Source organism: Eubalaena glacialis, chromosome 11 (genome assembly GCF_028564815.1).
Source record: "Eubalaena glacialis isolate mEubGla1 chromosome 11, mEubGla1.1.hap2.+ XY, whole genome shotgun sequence".
Taxonomy (NCBI): Eukaryota; Metazoa; Chordata; class Mammalia; order Artiodactyla; family Balaenidae; genus Eubalaena; species Eubalaena glacialis.
In genome coordinates, this window is record NC_083726.1 from 62,855,044 (window position 1) to 62,875,092 (window position 20,049).

The 20,049-nt window shown below is 47.6% G+C and overlaps 1 pseudogene; it reads left to right on the forward strand.

Annotated features, from left to right (window-relative positions):
- The first annotated feature begins 10,142 nt into the window (after positions 1–10,142).
- Positions 10,143–17,164, forward strand: LOC133100665 (keratin, type II cytoskeletal 2 epidermal-like; annotated as a pseudogene).
- Positions 17,165–20,049: the final 2,885 nt, after the last annotated feature.

The following is a 20,049-nucleotide window of genomic DNA, read 5'->3' on the forward strand; positions in this document are numbered from 1 at the left end:
TTTTATTCTTTTTTACAAAAGTATTGGTCTACAACAGATTGAAATTGAAAAAGAAAAAGAAAAAAGGGAGATTTCGGGATAGTTTGTCTCTTGGTCTAGAAGGCAATGTTAGGTCCTGGGAGATGCTCAATGAATCTACAGCCACGGACCTTTGGTCCTGCAGGACCTCATCTGTTTTGCATTTGAGGAGCCTGAGGTATACGGAATAGCACCTGATGCACCCGGAGAATGTGGGCAGTCTTGGGCAGAGCCCCTTGCTTTCACTTGCACTCAATGACCACAATACTGTGTTTTGATGTGATTAAAATTTGGGGTGTACAAGGTGATGATAACAGTGGGAAGCAGAAGCAGGGTGTGGGGAGTTCAGAAGAAAACTGTTGCCCCACCAGGATAGTGCTCTGGCAGCGGATGTCTCCACCCTGGTCTCCACTGTGGTCCCAAGGCAACTAGCCACCCCCTAGATTTGCCCCAGACCTCCTGGGCACACCCCAAAACAAACAACTCAATGGTGGAGTTTCCTTAGAGGATATCAAGATTTGGGGGAAACCGTATAGGAGTTTCCAGCAACGCGACCTGGAGAGACTATTGCACTCTGATCTCTAAATGGGAAGAGATGAATGATAAATGATCAGGCTGGGGAAGTTTGTCTACAGTGCAATTTCTGCAACTTACAGGTGTGAGGTTTTGAACAGATGTTGCTGGCAGGCAAACTAAACATAAATACTCCCCTCCCAGGTTTCAGAAGGTGCCCAGCCCAACGAATGCATGTATACATAAAGACTGAGCCGGATCTCTTGCCAAAGGAGTCATAGCTTCTTCCCTCCCTGCTCTCTGCCTCCTTTCATCCCAATGGGCCCTTTCTCTTGTCTGCTTCTCTGGATGCTCCAGGAACCACGACCTGCCAGTTGTTCCCAGTCAGTGTTTAGCTCCAGGAGCAGGCGGGTTTACAGCGCTGGCTCCCCCGCAGGCTCTGGTGGTGGGAGCCGGGCTGCGGGGTCCTTAGAAAGGCCAGGACTCCGGAGCCGCACCAGAGTGTTGGTGGGTGGGTGGGGACTGGGATTGTGGGAACCTCCTGCAGGAAGAAGGATTAGGAAGGTGCAGAGTAATCCTGGGGATCCAGCTAAGCTCCATCTCCCAGCTGCTGATCTGGGATGAAGGGGAGTGGAAGTGGGAAATACAGGAGGAGGATGGCTGGTGAGGATGAGATCAACCCCCAAGGGTGTGGGAGCTGTTAAAATACCATGCAGGCAGCCTGGCACTTCCTCAACAACACTGAGATCAGCAGCAGGACAGGCTACTCGCTCTCCCTGCTTCCCTACCGGCTCTGCTCCGTTCCCCCCAAGGGGCTTCACCTACCAGGTCACACCCACCCCAGTGTCTGCCCCTGGGTGGCCTCCAGCCCCCAGGACACTCTCTAGCTCCCAGCTTCCCCACCACTGCTAAGACACCCTCCCCCAGGGAGGTTGGTGACTCTGGTACAGTGCGGGTGACAGCTTCCCACCTGGCATCCTTGATTTACTCCTTACTTCCCATGGGCCCTGGAGCAGGGCTCCCAAGTACTGGGCAGGAGTGAGCGCCTCTCTCGCTATCTCTTCTTGTCAAGGCACACCTGGGCTCAGTGCTGAGTACCACTGAGCCTCTGTATCCAAAGAGAGAAACAGGAGAGCCTCTAAAACTTGTTCTTACCGAGGCCTTGGCAATTTCTTGCTGTCTCCTGCAATGATGCTCCAAGGGGGCTGTGAGCTGAATTCACACTTCGTATAAAGGGGAAGGATGCTAAGTCATCTCCATCCTTTCTAGCTGGTGACATACAGACTTCCTGAGACATGAGAGGAGGGAGGGGACCACCCTTTTTCTCACACTCAGCGTGATAATCTATCATATTCCACCTCCCCTGCTCTGCCCAAACCCACAGCAGCCTTCCCTTCTGTGCTCCCTGCCCAGCATCTCCACCCTCTTGGGCGTGAGCAGAAACCCTGAGCATCCTGACGTGGCAAAGGCTTATTCCCGCGGCCTCCGTGCGTGGCTGGGAAGCAGTGGCCTGAGAGAGGTGAGCCAGTCGGCACATTTGAGGCAACACTGTGTGCCGAAGCCAGTTCTAGGAGTTGGGGCCTGGGGCAGGTGTCAAAATACAAGGAGGCGAGATCAGTTCTGGATAGTGATGCATGAGCTATTTGGGTCATGGGCTCTGATGAGAATCTGGACGAGCTGTCTTCTGTCTCCTCGGTGAAACTGCACGGTCCCCGGCAAGCAGCCAGCTTTGCAAGAACTGCCCAGAGCCCAGCCATGACTCTTTATGGACAGCTCCGTGGAATCCCATTTAAGAACCCAGCTTGGGAATTTGTGGGCTGAAGACCCACAAACACGGCTTGACCACTTGAGATGGTGGTGTAAGAAATCAGACGGATAGGGGGAAGCAAGGGCACAGGTGTGACAGAGTGAGGGAGCACAGGGTTAGGGGGAGCAACAGTCCTTGGGGTGGATCGGCAAAAGCTTTCCAGTGAAGGGGATTCCGACATGAGAAAGAGGAGGGTGGCCGATCCAGACCCTCTGGTGTCTGGAGAGACCCTGGGGATCCCCTGTGATGAACAAAACAACACTTGTCCTGGGCACAAGCCCTGTGTCATTACAGCAGACCCTCCCATACCTCCGTTTCCCATCTGTAATAATTCTCATCTCATGGGACTGTTAGCAGATTGAAGATGAGATCAGGAATGTAAAAAACGTCCCGTGAAGGACAAAGGGCTGCGCGGATGGGAGATATTTAAGGTCCTGCCAAGGAGGCCAAACAAGGTGACAAACTACTCCTGCCCCCTTCAAGGGTTCGGTAACTCCAGATGCCATGTCTACTACCCAAGTGGGAGGGGGTCCTGAGGGAGACCCGCTTGGCCAAACCTGACATCCCTCTCTGCTGCCCACGGACGAGAGGACTTGTGCTTGTTTAGTGTCTGCACAGAACAGGGCAATGGAAAATATCAGCAACAATCTGCCTCCACGGACTTGCCTAGACAACCCTTCCACGACATCCCATCACAAACTTCTGACACTGCCATCTCTTTTTCTTACCAGAGAAGCATTATTTCTGCTTCAGAGTGAATGGCGTGGAGTTAAACCTATAGAGAGACTATAGACACGGTCCTGGCCTTCTGGGGCCATCCATTGTATGGACAGTGGGCCAATGCCATGGTTATAGTAATGACCTTGACCTGAGGGTGTGGCTCTGTGGGGGACAGGCCCTGACCTGAGGGTGTGGCTTTGTGGGGCACTCCCTGGAAGATGGGGCCCTCATCTTATTACGCTTTAGTGTTTAGGTGACAGTTGAGAGCCTGACGTGGAGGACAGGTGGGGAAGGTGGGGACCATACAGACTCTCCCCCCATGCCCCACCGGGGATGCAAACCCAAACCATTCAGGGTGTTTAGACAAACATCAGAAACAGCAAAGATATTCCTACCCAAGGGAAGAGAGAGAGTCTGGAGATTTTACATCTCAGGGACTCCAAATCTCAGACAGACAGACTTTTCTCAAAATTAAAAAAAAAAATTTCTAATTAATTAATTAATTTTCTTTTTCTCAAAAATTTTAAGAAGAAGTTTTATGGCTAATGTGGAGTCCCAGAAGAAGAGGTGAAGTTCTCTGCCTGCTTCCGGGCACGCTGGTGAGCTCTGACACGAAAGAGAGAGAAAGAATAAAAGGGGAAGCAACGGACTTGAATTTTAGCTGCTAGAGTCAGTGTTTGGAGGTGATGAAATGCTATTTTTTCCTTTTTTTAAACCTATCAATAGTTTTTTTCAATTGAAGTACAGTTGCTGTGAAATATCATATGTTACAGGTGTACAATACAGTGATTCACAATTTTAAAGGTTATACTCCATTTATGGTTATGATAAAATATTGGCTGTATTCTCCACATTGTACAATATATCCCTGTAGCTTATTTTATACCTAGTGTTTGTACCTTGGTGAAATGCTCTTTCAGAAAGATAACTATCAATCAACTTTGTTTCTAGGCATCTTTGAAAAACAGACATACAAACACTGGAGGAACTCACAGTTGGAGAGTCAAGACATAACGAAATTGTGCCTTTCAGATCCTAGTTGCCCAATCCGGCAGGGGTTTCTCTGTTCCTGCCTGATGCCAAAACTCTCCTTTGTTAGCTGAAGCCATACCTGTTTGCCCTTCTCCCTCCTCTCTGGCTGCCCTTTGTCTGCTTTGCTGCTGCCATTTCCTCCCTGTCCATCAGTGAGAAAATAAATTAAAGCAGGGTGTGGGTTTTGTTTTCCAAGTTCCCCCAGAGTTGGCTTCAGCAGTCAGGGATTTACGAGTTAATGTCAGTTTGAAGCACAAACCGACTTCTGAATGGGAGGTAGCCTTGTGGTTCTGTAGTCCAGAGCCTCCATTTTACAGATGAGAAAACCAAGGCTCGGAAAGGCTGAGGGCTGCCCCTACGTTCTGGAGTCAGTTGGTTGCAGCTTCTCTGACCCCTCATCTGATGTTCTTCCCATTCGTGTTGGTTTCCAGACCCCTCAATCCACAGGTGAGGAGAGGGGAGTCTGGCAAGAGAGGTGACACACTAAAGTCACACAGTTAGTTTCTGACAGAGGGACTCGACCTTTACAACTAAACGCACTCTTCCCTGTTAATCACACAGCTTCCCTTATAGAATTAGTGCTAAATAGAGACAAATATACTGCTTTGAATGCCTGATGGGCTATAAAGTGTGCCTATGGCTCATAAAAATTTAATTCGTGTCATGAATTTAATACATCTCACGTGAGTGACTGTACTAGCTCTAGTAAACATTCGCTGCTTCATTAGCAATGACTTCACTTGTATTTTTAGAATTTAAAATGCTTTTAAAGAAGAGTTTGTCTCTAGGCAAATTAATAAAATGTGAGATCTTTGACTGGATCCTGATTTAAAAAGAAAAAAAAGCTATAAAGGACTAAATTGGGATAAGTGGAGAATTTTGATTATGGACCATATATCAGAAAATAAGGCATCACTGTTAAATTTTCTGAATGTGATCATTGTGTCATGCTTATATAGAAAAATGTCCTATTCTTTGAGTTACATGAGGAAATATTTGGAGGTAAAATTTCATAGTTTGAGAGTAAGTTGAAACTCTCAAATATTTCAAGAGTAAAAAAATATTAATAGTTATATAAATAGAGAGCTAAAGCACATATTGCAAGGCAATATGGATGTTAATTTACTATTTTAGTGGCTACTATGTAGCCTTGACAATTTTTCCAAATAAAGTGTTGGAAAAAGAAAAAAGAAGAGTTTGGAAGACCAATGGTTTTTGATGTGAAAAAAAAAAACAACCGTCCAGAGAATTTTGAACAATTATCCTCTTTTTTTTTTCTTGATAAAAATCTCTGTAGCAAGGATACCATCTAGAATTAAGCCCTGGACTTCCCTGGCGGTCCAGTGGTTAAGATTCTGCCCTTCAAATGCAGGGGGTGGGGGCGGGTTCGATCCCTGGTCGGGGAATTAAGATCCCACATGCTTCGGGGCCAAAAAAAAAAGAAAGAAAGAAAGATGGCCTAGAAACATAGAATCAAGCCCCTTGGCCATTCCTTCCAAAACGAGGCATCCCAGGGCCTACAGTTCTGAAGGCATCTTGAAGAACTTTGTTGCTACATTGCAGAGCAGGAATGTCCTGAATTTGGTCTTTTACATTTCCATTTCCCCCCTCCCCCATGCTTTTCTCTTTCTCTCTCTCACTTGTTTTTCAGGGGGAGAGTGTTTCCCCACCTGCTTCCTCCCAGTATTATTCGGAGCCAACCAATACAGGAAGCCTTGAAAGAGATAAAAGCGGGGAGGGGGGCAGCTTTAAGTGATGGGGAAGGATGAGATGGGGGCTGAGGGTGGGAGGAAATGTGTGGGCTGAAAGCATCTGATGGAACTCCCAGTGGACGCTTGGTAGAGGGTGCTGCTGAAGAAATGGCAGGTGCCCAGGGAGAGGCGCTGCAGGTGAACTGCAGCTGTGAATGGCAGCGGTGCAATCTAGGATTAGTAGGAAGGCTCCCCAAGAGTGAGGGTGTTGGGTAAGAAGGGGGTAGATTTAATCTGGGGAAACCTGGGGAAATCTCTGAACTGCATGGAAACAGTGAGTGGTATAATGATGATGACTCCATTTTTCTGAAATCTCAACCAGGATAGGATGGATTATTTGATGGTTGTCTTGTCCTTACATGTCAGGGTGGCTATATGGGTAACAGGCAAGAGTAAGAATATTGGTGCCAGAGTAGGGGGAGGACTTAATCTGGAAAATAACTTGGCTGGAGCAAGGGCTGGGAACAACATGAATTTTTCATGAAGACTCTTTTTTGGCTCTTTCTGTGTGAATGAAGGCATGTTACAGGTGAGAACACACAGGCACACATGTCAGAGTGATATTATTAACTAGACGGCGTTTTAGCCCACAAGGCACACGTCCAGTGAGTTGTAGGTAGCATGACAAAAGCTGAGTTCAGTTAACTGTGGGTTGATCCCATAGAAAACAAAGCTGGGATGTACAACTTCCCATTGTTTGGTCAGATCTGCTGGGAATTAGAAAATTCCCAATTAGAAAATTAGAACTGTGTGGGACACACAGCAGTGGGAAAGGAAGTGACATTCTTTCCTGCAGAAGCCCAGGGATGCAGCTCGCTGCAACACAAGGAGGTACACAGGTAGGTAAGGGGGTGTGGGGAGGGGGAAATTAATTCCCACTGGAAGAATCTGGGGTTAGTATCCACATCAATTTCCTATTGGCTAAACAGTTCACCCCCTCTTTGCTTAACACTGAGGTTTGCTTTCCTGCTCCACTGGCCAAGGGATGTGCTTTTGAAAACCTAAGGGGAGAAGGCATTTAGGGGCTTGGGTGTGCCGGCAGCTTGTTGAAAGGAGAATTGAGGGGCAGGAGGAAAGATTTTATCCTGCAGGATCCCTGTTCTGTTCTCAGAGACAGCAAAGCTTAAAACCCTTTATACCGGGCTTCCCTGGTGGCGCAGTGGTTGAGAGTCTGCCTGCCAATGCAGGGGACACGGGTTCGAGCCCTGGTCTGGGAAGATCCCACATGCCGCGGAGCAACTGGGCCCGTGAGCCACAATTACTGAGCCTGCGCGTCTGGAGCCTGTGCTCTGCAGCAAGAGAGGCCGCGATAATGAGAGGCCCGCGCACCACGATGAAGAGTGGCCCCCACTTGCCGCAACTAGAGAAAGCCCTCGCACAGAAACGAAGACCCAACACTGCCAAAATAAATAAATAAATAACAAAACAAAATAAAAAAAACCCCTTTATACCAACAGGTCAGTATCCTTGTGGCACATTAGGCATTTAGGATAAATGTTCCCATTTTATAGATGAAGAAATTGAGGGCTGTATGGAAGTCAGCCACAAAATCATAGCCAGAACCAAGAGTCTTAATTTGGATTTCACCCCCTTAACGCAAAACATGTTATCTAGAAAAGCGCATTCAGATTATGTAAAAGGTAAAATTAAAAAAATGGAAATAAAATGTTATATAATATCCAATTTACATTAATTCTACCCTCCACATTTCAAGAGAAGAGGAGGATGCTTCCTCTTCAAACTTGACTTTCCAAACCTGGCAAATGGGTCTAGAAAGGGAAGGTGCCCAGCAGTGAGGGTGGGAGGGAGACTCAGTGTGAAAGCAGATTTACAGAGCAGTAAAGCATGCAGGTTGTGTGCCCGGCACAAGCCTGGGGCACAGTAGAGGCTCAACAAATGTTTGTTTCTTTCCTCCACAGAGGGATTACAAACCCCCCACTGAAGCTGGCATGGCCTCGGCACAGTCATGGTGGAGTAATGGACAATTAGGGAGTTGTTCAGTTACTCGCAGATAACATTCGACCCTGGACTGAGGCTCACTCTGAAGCTTTTAGCTTATGATTTATTTGAATGATTATGATTATATAATCCGTATTGGGAAAAAAAAAATCAAGGAGACACATGCATTTGCTTCCTTCAGTGTTCTCTTATTGCAAATCAAATATCCTGAATAGCTCCTTGTTTTCCACCCTCTTCCCCACCTCAGTCACTTAGTTGAGACACAGGATTGGAGACTTGGGAGAGGGGGTGTGAGAAGGTAAGTAACATGTATTGAGTTTCTGCTGTTAGCTAGGACTGTGCTTAGCATGTGTTTATCTTGTTCTGTTTTGACGACAGCCATATTCTTCTTCTCACTCACTTTTATAGATGAGGACGCCAAAGCTCAGAGAGGATTATGAATTATCCAAGGTCATGTAACTAAACTACAATAAAACCGGGACTTAATCTCAAAGCTTTTTTGTTTTTTTACATTCTTTTATGCTAACTCTGTCCTAGGATCTGAGAAATCCTGGTTCTGTAGCTTGTGGCATGCCTGTGGAGTGCGTGGTCATAGCCATCAGAAGGGAGAATAAGATGCCAAGGGTGGAAGGGAATAAAGATGCAGACTTACTAGAGAAGGGACTTGAGGACACGGGGAGGGGGAAGGGTAAGCTGGGATGAAGTGAGAGAGTGGCATGGACATATATACACTACCAAATGTAAAACAGATAGCTAGTGGGAAGCAGACGCATAGCACAGGGAGATCAGCTCCGTGCTTTGTGACCACCTAGAGGGGAGGGATAGGGACGGTGGGAGGGAGACGCAAGAGGGAAGAGATATGGGGACATATGTATACGTATAACTGATTCACTTTGTTATAAAGCAGAAACTGACACACCATTGTAAAGCAATTATACTCTAACAAAGATGTATTAAAAAAAAAATTCGAGGCAAGAGGCTCTTATCACACCCAGAGGGTACAACCTGGAATGGAGAGAATTGAAATGATTCCTGGGGCAGAATAGGAGCTGGCAAAAAAAAAAAAAAAAAAAAAAAAGATGCCACGGGTGAAAGGAAAAGAAAATATCTTTGCTTCACCCAAAACAATAATGAGATCTAACATTTGTATTGTGTGTCATGGTTTTCAAAACACTTTGTATGAATACGGAGCCTCAGTGTTTAATTCAAAGTCACAGAGCCAGTAAATGGCAACACTGGGACTCAAACCCAGAACATTTGACGTTAAGTTCAGTTCTAGTACTGCATACTGCGGCTCCCACGTATTTGGCCACATGGACCAAGGAAGGACCTTGGCTGAGTTTAGGTCTGGATGCTCTGTGTACTTGGTGACTTGATGAGTCTCCTGATGTTCATCCACCTCTGGGTATCACTGAGAAGCCCTGCTTCCCAATTGCTTAGCATGATCTCTGGGCAATACATGATTACTGACTGGCCGAGTCAATGCCAGTGGATCTTGGAGTTGTGTAAAGCCTTTGATTGCAACCTTTTGTTGGGTACCCAGAGTCAGACAGACACAGGGCCAGAGGAACTTTCCTTAAGCCCCTCATCCTCTGGCTTTTCATGTAGAAAAGTCACAGAGTTGATGGTTATAAAGACTTCTGGTTACAGGAAAGAAAATTCTCCTCTCCTCAGTGACTGGCTACTGTGGAGTCCTGGTGTGGCATGGGAAGGAAACAGTTAAGATATTTTGCAAACTGACAACACTTTTGAAGCATCCTAGGTCAACTTCTTTGCTTGAGAGGATGTGTGTTTCCCCACATCACGCTGTGCTCTGCAAAATCACTTGTTGAAACTCTTCCTGGCACAGAAGGAAAAGCAAGGGGAACTCTAAGGCTGGTATTGAGGGCACTCGGGGCCTCTAAACCTGTCATCTCTTTCATCAGCTGAACTGGGTGGCAAGCCCTCCACAAGCCCGAGTGGCAGCTGGCCTCCCTTGGCTTGATCCAGAGCAGGGAGCAGCATTCTGTAGAAGGTCCTTTTTTCAGATTAAGAAACCCACATCCTGATCTCCTCTTCTGATGATTTTACAAAAATCGAATTGCATGACAGATGCCCAGATAAACAGGAGAAGTTTGCAATCAAAGCAAGTTCTGGGATGGAGTTGATTAGTAGATTTTTAATGACTGTTAGCTTGATAATCTCTCACCAGGAGTAGCTTCCAGGCAGACCAAACCCATGCACACCAACACCTAGTTGGCGGGTATAAAAGGGGACCTCGACCGTATCCCAACAGCAGAATCGAGTCTCCCACCTGAACTCTTCTCAGGAACCTTCACCTTTCCTCTCTGGGCAAAGGCATCATGAGTTGTCAGATCTCGAGCAAATCTCGAGGAAGAGGAGGAGGAGGTGGAGGAGGATTCCGGGGTTTCAGCAGCGGCTCGGCCGTGGTCTCCAGTGGGAGTGGGCGATCAGCCACCAGCTTCTCCTGCTTGAGCCGCCATGGCGGTGGCGGAGGGGGCTTTGGTGGAGGTGGCTTTGGCAGTCGGAGTCTTGTTGGCCTTGGAGGGACCAGGAGCATCTCCATTAGTGTGGCTGGATGAGGTGGAAACTTTGGTCTTGTGGAGGATTTGGTGGCAGAGGAGGTGGCTTTGGAGGTGGCAGTTTCCGGGGTGGCGGCTTTGGTGGAGGCTGCTTTGGAGGTAGTGGTGGCTTTGGAGGTTTTGGGGGTCCTGGTGGCTTTGGGCCTGGAGGATACCCTGGTGGAGGCATCCACAAAGTCTCTATCAACCAGAGCCTCCTGCAGCCTCTCAATGTGAAAGTTGACCCGGAGATACAGATCGTGAAGTCTCAGGAGCGGGAACAGATCAAAACTCTCAACAACAAATTTGCTTCCTTCATTGACAAGGTGAGTCATGAGAAGCTGGCTTCGTCTGAGGCTCAGGATGCTCTACTTCCTGTGTTAACTGAAAAGCAAATGAAAGATTCATTATTTTTTAGGAGCCATAAAATATCATACTGGCCTGGGTAATTGGTAGTATCCACGTGGGAAAGATGCAGACTTGGTGGCTACATCTTCCATAACAGTCTGCAGTTAGGAATTATTTGTGCCTTTGGCTTTATTGTCCTAAACAAACAGTACTAATGGAAAATTCTGACAATCATAGAAAAACTGATATAGACAAGTAATGGACTAACTAGTTCAGGCCGTGTGACAGTAGGTTTTGGAAGGGATTGGTAAAACGTCTTCTGAGTTCATATTTCCTTCCCTAGAAGTTATTGCTTTATTAAATTCTTGGAAGCTGAGCCTGAAATATCTATTTGGGGACGAATGAAATTCCTGCCTTCAAGAGAAGCATTCTTAGTTTTGTAACCCATAAAGTTTTTAATTGGTGTCACTTTGGAGTGTGATAGGGTTTCCTCCCATTTCAAGGCAGAGGAACCTGTCTAAGAAATTTACAAGGCTCTTAAAAACCAGACTGAAGAGCCCTGCCCTCCAGTGCTCTCATACTCATCACCCTTAGGAGCAGTGCCAGTGAATGCCTGCTTTTGGTTTTCCCCAGAATTTATGGGACCTTTGCTGGGAATTCAACTAGGATCAGGGAGGGAGATGGCCTGGAGTCTTGGGAGCAGCTGCAAACAAAATAGTGGGCGGTGAAGTAGGGGAAAGAGTTCTCTGCATAGAGAGTGCCAGATATAGCATTAGGAGCCTACAAAACTTTCCAGGTGTGGAGGCAGAGAGCTCAGAAGCTCTGCCCGGCATGATCTGGCATCCAGCTGGTGAGGATGAAGCCACGTAGTTTTCTCTCTCCCAAAGCAGAACCAGAGCTGATTCCGGCCTGCTGGTGGGAAGGGCAACCCAGAGCTCACGTGCTTTCCTTCTGGTCACCGCAGGTGCAGTTCCTGCATCAGCAGAACCGGCTGTTGCAGACCGAATGGGAGCCTGCTGCAACAAATCGCTGTCGGCACCCGTACCGCCAACATGGACCCCCTCTTCCAGGCGTACATTGGCAAACTGCAGAATTACTTGGACACATTTTCTGCAGAAAGAACATCACAAGATTCAGAGCTGAACAACGTGCAGGAGCTTGTTGAGGATTTTAAGAAGTAGGTGGCAGAGTAAACACTAAGTGGAGATAAACATTAATTTGAGCCATCCATTCATTGCCCTAGAAAACACAAATCTCCCAACTGCATTTGTGGTGATAAAGGGGAGAGACATCTGTATCTTTGTTGATTATTTGTGAGGAAGACGTTTAGGGCTTTAGAGATCATGTTTTTGACATGTCTGAGGGTTAATTTATAGAAAAGCATCCTCATTTCAAATTAGACAAAAGTGTTTAATATTCCCAGAGAATGGAGTATTTTGGGTGAATCCAGTAGGAAAAGGAAAAGAAAAAAGGAAACACACTAGTACTATTCTAATAGCTGTGTCCCTGGGTACCAACAGCTATGAGGACGAAGTCAACAAGTGCACAGCTGCTGAGAATGATTTTGTGACACTTAAAAAGGTGAGTAGGAGGGTGTCATGACTGGGGTGGGAGTGAGGGTGCATCAGAAGCCCATTCCGCCCAAACAGACAGGCTGGAGCATACCTCTGAGTGAAAATAGCAGTAGCCAGGGAAAGGGGTGAGGGGTGTCCGTGGCTGGTTCTCTTGGAAATAAAGTTGTCTTTAGGTCAAGCTTCTGGAGATGTTCTGCAAATTTGCTAGAGCATTTCCCATCAATAACCTACTCAAAGCCTATACTGGATCATGAAAGATGCAAATATAGAAAGCATTTGATTCTTCTTCTAAAGGGCTGAGGAAGGCATGGGACTTCCTTAGACTGCCTGCTTAAAGGTGCTGTCGGTAGGGCTGACAAAGGTTTGAGCCTGAAGGCAAAAGTGTGGGTTCTCAGCCTGGTTCCTGTAGAGGCTTTGGTGTAAAATCCAGGAGAGGTGGGATGGATAGATAGGATGCGAGAGTTGAGGATTGCTAAAAGCCACAGAGGCCATTATGCTCTTTGGTGGAAACATACAATGTCTCAAGCAGGAAGGGGAGAATGGTTGACAAAGCTTGGTCCCATCAGAGCTCTGATGGTCTCGGGCGAGTGTGAGCAGTGACGTGGGCATGGGGCCCCCAGCAGAGGTGCACTGTGGACTCCACGCCGAATGAGGTCCTGTGGTGGCGTGGATCATCTGAGGTGCCTGGGATTTTGGAGAGCAGCTAACAGGGTCTGGGTGGAGGAGCGGCAGAGAGAGGGCAGGGCAGGGCCCATACACAGAGCGCTGCAAGGTGGGGGCGCGGTGGAGTGAGCTTCACCAGAGGCCCTGATCTTCCCTGCAGGATGTGGACCGTGCCTACATGAACAAGCTGAAGCTGCAGGCCAAGCTGAGACAGGACCTGGGGTTCACGAAAATCCTCTTTGATGCAGTAAGGAGACTGCCCCTGGATGGACCCTTGTTTCCTACCCTTCCCCTCAAAGGAAGTCCTTCCCCATTGGGGAAAAGATGGTGTGGGTGGGATTTATGGATGGCTGACTTCAACTTGCCGTTGTTCAGGCCACTGGGAGCTTCTATGGTGTAGGTCTTGGAGGAGAGGAACTTTCTCCTCTGATGTCATAGGAAGTAAAGCTCCACCAGGACAACTTCTCCGCACTCCAGCTCCCCTTAGGAAGAGACCCACCCTGTTTCCATCCCTATGTGTCCAATATACTTCAAAATATAATATACTTCCCCCTTCCCTGCCCAAGTGCGCACACATGACTCCCGCAAAAGGAAGTACAATTTAAGGCATTTGCCATCGACTGGCTTCTTTCTGGGGGCACTTATCAAAACTGCATAAATGGTGAAGGCTATTAATTAGGAGGCTCAGAAATGCAGACCCCTTCCCATAATTCTCAGCACAACCTGGCAGAAGCCTAGGAATAGTGGCGATATCGCTTTAAATCCCACCCAGGCCATGCTTAGTCTGAGAGTCTGTATTTCCCTGACACCGGGAAGGGGAATCTCTCCTCACTGCCTTTGGCTGTGGGCAGGAACGCCGTGGCCAGACCTGCCCTGTGTTGCAGGATCTGTCCCAGCTGCAACAGAATGTCACTGACACCAGTGTTATCCTGTCCACGGACAACAGCCGCAACCTGGACCTGGACAGCATCATCTCTGAGGTCAAAGACCAATATGAGGATATCGCTCAGAGGAGCAAGGCCGAGGCTGAGGCAGTGTACCACAGCAAGGCAGGTTCTGGGCGGGCGGGGAGAGCCACAGCTCCTTCTACCGAGCTGGGTTCCACCCCAGCCAATAAGGTTATTGGTGGTTTTGTCTAATGGAAATTGGGCATCATTCCCAAGAAAGGGTGTCTACAGTATGCCAAATGCCCTTAGTCGAGAATGGCACTGAGTCCTTTTGGGGCTGTGAGATGGTCCTCCATCTCCCAAGAATGCAGACATGACATTCAGCTTGGTTGACCCTCCCTGGTCAGTATCAGACTTCCTTGGCTCAAGCCGAGCTTTCTCCAAGCTGCTACTGTTCTCCTCTTCCTTTACAGTACGAGGAGCTCCAGGTTACCGCTGCGAAGCACAGAGACAGCCTGAAAGAGGTCAAGATGGAGATCGGTGAGCTGAACCGCGTGACCCAGAGGCTGCAAGGGGAGATCTCCCAAATGAAGAAGCAGGTGGGGTGCATGCCCTAGGATGGCTGCAGCTCTCCCAGCTGAGTGTGGCTCGGGGTGGGCTGGGAGGTTGGGTGCAGGTGTGTTTGTATGTGCGTGTGAGAGAGGGAGAGAGAGAGAGAGAGGAGAAACTGAGAAATTATTTGGGATCTAGCATATGTTGATCCCAAATACCTTGAGTTTAACATAATTAAGACATAATTTTTAGAATGGTCTAAGAGACATTCTCGAATAGGGATTAGTTCAGGGAAAGAATTGTGTTAACTTCTGGAGTGCTTACATGGGTGAAATGGAACAATACCACATGAAGCTAGAGGTCATGGCTGGCCGTGGATCGCAGGCGTAGCTTCCTGTTTGTACCCGTTTGTACTTGGCTCAAGCCCTAAGCACAGCCGGCTGTGTGATGCAGGGATAGCAAATTGCAGGGAGTTGTCCTGGGATTGGACATTAGCTCTGGAAGAGATAATTGCGGGACAGAGAACCAACTCCACAAGCGACAGAAGTTCTGTGAAGCGGTCCACGTCGATGTTTTCATAGCAACTGTAAAATGGGATAATGACTCTGGCCCTGGGTTCTGAGGATCAAAGGTCATTACAGGGAAAGCGTAAGGGTCCAGTCAAAGGTGACTTGGGAAGACAGTAGCTCAGAGACAGCAACAAGTCTTAGCAAGTTGTTTGCAACTTGCATTAACTCCCCGGGGGATTCAACACTTCCAGGGCCATTGATTCTGGTTTCTTATATACCCTACATATCCCTGCTCCCTCTCTCCCTCCCACTGTCAGGTAGACTCTGCTCTCTGCTCTCTCCTTCTCTCCTAGTGTAAGAATGTGCAAGACTCCATTGCAGATGCCGAGCAGAGGGGAGAGCATGCCCGCAGAGACGCCCAGGACAAGCTGAATGAGCTGGACGAGGCCCTGCAAAAAGCCAGGGAGGACCTGGCCTGGCTGCTGCGAGACTCCCAGGAGCTCTTGAACATCAAACTGGCCCTGGACGTGGAGATCGCCACCTACCACAAGCTGCTGGAGGGCGAGGAGTGCTGGTGAAGGGCCCCGGGAGGACAGAGGTACCCTGGTCCACCCTCTCCTCCCCTGGAGCCAGGGCTGGAGGCGAAGGCAGAGAAAGCAGGGAGGGGGCAAGGCCTTCTGATGGCTGAGAGCAGATGTCGCTGTGTTCCCTGAACTGAGAGATTCAGGACAAAAAGCAACACTGTAGAGCTGCCGGCTTATCAGTGTGGAACGACTAACAAGGCAGATTACATTTTAAATTAAATGAAGCAATAAGTTAATCTTGGTCTTTTCTGAAAGAGAAAACCAAAGCTGTGAACACAGATCAGTCCTAGACGGTCTGAAACATTGGTCTCTGGGTCTGCAGGGCGTGTGGCCTCTTCTCCCTCCACATTGTGAGCCAGAATGGGGATGTCGTGGGTTGGAAGGTGCTGCCCGGCTGGGGCTTGCGCACCTGGAGCAGGCGCCAGATCTAGCTTTTTGCAGGTTCTGGAGTGACAAACAGAACTATTTGCTAGCCTCCCAAAGGGAGCCTTTCCTTCCTCTGTGGTCTGAGAGCTATGTCAGTGTCTTCAGCACCCCTGGTGATTTAGTCTGGCTGAAGCAACTAGAAGGGAAAAGCTACTTGGGCTACCAGCAAGCCAGTATGACAGAGAGGGAGCGGCTTTGCTCGGGCTGCTCTTTGGTACCTGTCTGGAGGCTGGGCCTCCTCTCCCCAGTTGCAAGATGAAGTGGGACAGATTTCAGATGAAGCAGGGGAGGATGGGGCAGGAGGGCGGGATAGGGAGGCTGTACAGAGCCGCAGTTCTCTCTGAATTGAATGCTCACAGTATAGCCTCATTTCAGAATTTCTGGCATGGCTTGGATTCTGCATATCAGCTTCCGTAAGATGGATTTAAATAAGACAATGGGTTGCAAAGTCAGAAGTGAATTTGCTTTTGATCAGTTTTATCAGAGCAAGAAATTGAGATGGATTGAGATGCCAGGCTGTGTAGAAACATGGGGCCTGTCCCCACCTCTGTGATCTGGCAGCAAAGAAGAAAGTGGGCTGTGTGAGTCCCTGGTGGCTGATTTTTGAGGCAGACCTGCACGTTTGTAGGTGGAAGTTGTAAATCAACGTGTACAGAGTACCTAAGAGCTCTGCCAAGAGTTATTTCTCCTCTCCCTCTCTGGCACGATGTCTGGAGACCTCAGCAGCAGCGTGACCGTGTGTAAGTGAGGGGTGTGGCTCTGTCCTAGGGGGCGGGGTGTGGGGTGGAGGCGGCAGAGGCAGTGGGAACTTGGGTGTAACACCGTCTCTCTCTCTGCAGTTGTGACAGGCAGCACCATTTCTTCAAACGTGGGATCCAGGACTGGCTTTGGGGGCCATGGTTCTGGAGGTAGAGGGTCCAGTTCCAGAGGAGGATACAGCTCTGGAGGCAGCACTTATAGCTCTGGAGGCAGAGGGTCCAATTCCAGAGGCGGAGTGGAGGGGGCTATGGCTCTGGATGAGGATATAGTTCCGGAGGAGGATATAGTTCTGGAGTCGGCTCTAGAGGAGACTCCAGTTCTGGAGGAGGATACAGTTCTGGAGGCGGCTCTAAAGGGTGCTTTGGCTCTGGAGGGGGACATGGTTCGGGAGGGGGCTCCCAAGCAGGCTTCAGCTCTGGAGGAGCAGGTTATAGCTCTGAAAGGGGTGGTTTTGGCTCAGGTGAAGGTGTCGGTTCCAGTGTGACCTTCTCATTTAGATAAGGATGGATTCCAGCCCTTGACTCTCCCCCTGTCTCTGTACATCTAATTGACAGCAAGTCAAACCTTGTCATCCATCTCTGATGGCATCGTGGGGGAAAGGGATGTCCACATACAGTTTTTGAAATATTTTCTCTCCAAACCAATTAGCTGGAGCCAGTGACACCCTCTGTCCCCTGGGGAAGAGTGTGCATTGTCTAGGTTTGTGCTTCCAGCCACGCCCCCATTCCCTGCCCCTTCTTGCATTGCCCTTTTGGTGGTCCTTTTCCCAAAGGGTATTCTGTTGAGGACCCCATCTCAAAGCCTGTGCCTTTCCCCTGGCAGTACCCCCAGGGAAACATGTTTCTGTGTATATAACCCTCTTGCTGGCTCTGCATCTGAAGTGCTGTGGACTTGGTGTCTGCACAATAAACCTCATTTGCAATTCATAGCATGTGATGTGTGTTTAATGTCAAGCCTTGGCAGAAGCGGGTAGCCAGGAGCTATTACTCATTGCTATCTGACTTAAGACACCAGAGAATGGAGAGCTTTGGAAATGATAAAATGTGGGCTTCCTGGAGGAGGAACAGGCCACCCTGAGGCAGTGTGGCCTGGAGTAGCCAAAGGTGTTTTCTTCTGGAAGTCTTTAAGAGCAGAGACCAAGAGGTGCTAGCTCTGGAGTCAAGGGATGCATGCGGTGTTCTCAGAAAGTATTTGCCAGACCTGGGGACTGTGCTATTGCCAGGAGATCAATAGGGGGATATGTGGAAAATTCTGTTTCCCAGAAAAGCCCCTTTTCTTAGGCATTTTCCCACAGACTCCCCTCCCTTTCTGACAGGAGCTCTGATTTGAGGCTCCTTCTCCTCCAGGTGAACCAGCCGAGCCCCCTGAGCTCCCAGATCAGGCTGTCTGCAGCTCTGAGCTGTCTTAGAATCCTCTTTCCTCCCCTTTACCACACTCTTTCTTCCCTGTCCACTCAAAGGAGGGTCATTAGACAGCTTGCCTCCTCCAGGAGTCCCTCTTGAATGGAACACTCGTGCTTCTTCTACTTGCTGTGATGTGGGGAAGGCCTTGCACAGGAGTTGGGAAATTTCAGTGCTGATCTCATCTTGGGGGTAATTGTTGGACACTGGACTAGTCATTTCTCCTCTCAAGGCTCGATTTCTGCACCCAGTAAGGAGATGGAATGAGATCATCTCTACATATCCCTCCAGCTCTGATAAAAAGAGCCCTGTCTGTGCTGCTAGGTTGGCTAGGCTCGTTTGTGAAGCCTCCCGACCTAATGGGGGATCTGGGACACAGTCAGGAAAGAGGATTAGAGGCACCATGTGTGGATGGGTGTGAGCACCTGAAGCTCTGTGTTGCTTTCATCTTATTTCATTTTAGTTCAGTGATTGTCTGTTGGACAGTGCAAGTGTGCTAGGTACTGCACTTGGTTATTTTGGGGTGCCGACACTTACAAGAGACTGCATCTTGCAGGGAGCTTACAGTCCAGTTAGGGAGTGGATGAGAAATTTACAAATAGCTACTAAGACAAGGCAACATGTAATTAAGAGCTACTCTGGGAGTAGAGGTGATGCATTAAAATCACCTGGGGAGCTCATTCAAAATGCACATTCCTGGTTCCAATATCCCCCTCTGCCCCGAGTTTTCACTAAAGAAGATTGGAGTGGAGCCTGGAAAAATGCACAAGCTTCTAGGTGATTCTGGTGTTGGTGATGCAGGGACTCTGCTTTAAAAATCACCCAGGGAGGCAAAGGGAGCAGACTCTGTTGTGGGTTCAGTTTTTGGCACCTTAAAATTTGGTGGGCACACAATAAAAAAACTGATGATCAGATGAAAGAATGCGTGACCTTGGACAGTTATTTAGCAATTCTGAGCCTTGATTTACTCATTTGTAAAGAAGTAGCGATAATACTTCCTTCACAGGGTTTCTGGAAATGTTATATATGATAATAAATGATGAATGTTTATTATATAGGACCCGTGCCATCATAAGCATGCAGTACTGTTGGCCACTTATTTTTATTACTACTGCTGCTACTACTACTACTACTACTACTACTACTACTACTACTACTACTACTACTACCACCATTTACCAGAGTTATAAACAGTACTGTGGGACTGGGGAAGGCTTCATGGATGAGATGATTTTACATCCCCGCACTGAAGGATATGTGGGATTAATTAAGAAATAAAAGCAATTTTATATAAACTTTTCCAGAAGGAGAGGAAAGGGATATTTTGCATCTTGTTTTATGAGGCCAGCATTACCCTGATACCAAAACCAGACAAAGATATTATGAGAAAAGAAAAAAAGACAAAATCCTTCATGAATATAGATTCAAAAATTCTAAACAAAATACAAGCATACTGAATCCAAAAATTATAAAAAGGATAATACATCATGACTAGGTGAGATTTATCCAGAAATGAAAGGCTGGTTTAACATTCACTGAATCAATGATTGTATTCACCATATTGGCATATTGCAGATGAAAAAAAATATAGTCATCTCAATAGATTAAAAAAATTTTTTTGGACAAAATTCAACATCCATTCATGATTAAAAAACTCTCAACAAACTAGGGCTAAAGGGAACTACCTAGCCTGATTAAGAACATCTACAAAAACCTACAGTTAACATACTTAATGGTGAAAACCTTAATGCTTTTCCCTTAAGACTGGAAACAGGCAAGGATATCTGTTGTTACTACTCTTATTTGGCATCATGCTAGAATTCCTAAACAGTGCAATAATGCAAGGAAAAGAAATAAAAACATACAGATTGAAAGGAGGAAATAAAACTGACTTTATTCATATGTGATTGTGATTGTCATATGAACAATTGGAAACTGAAATTAATAAGGCTGTATCATTTACAGTAGCACCAAGAAAGCATAATG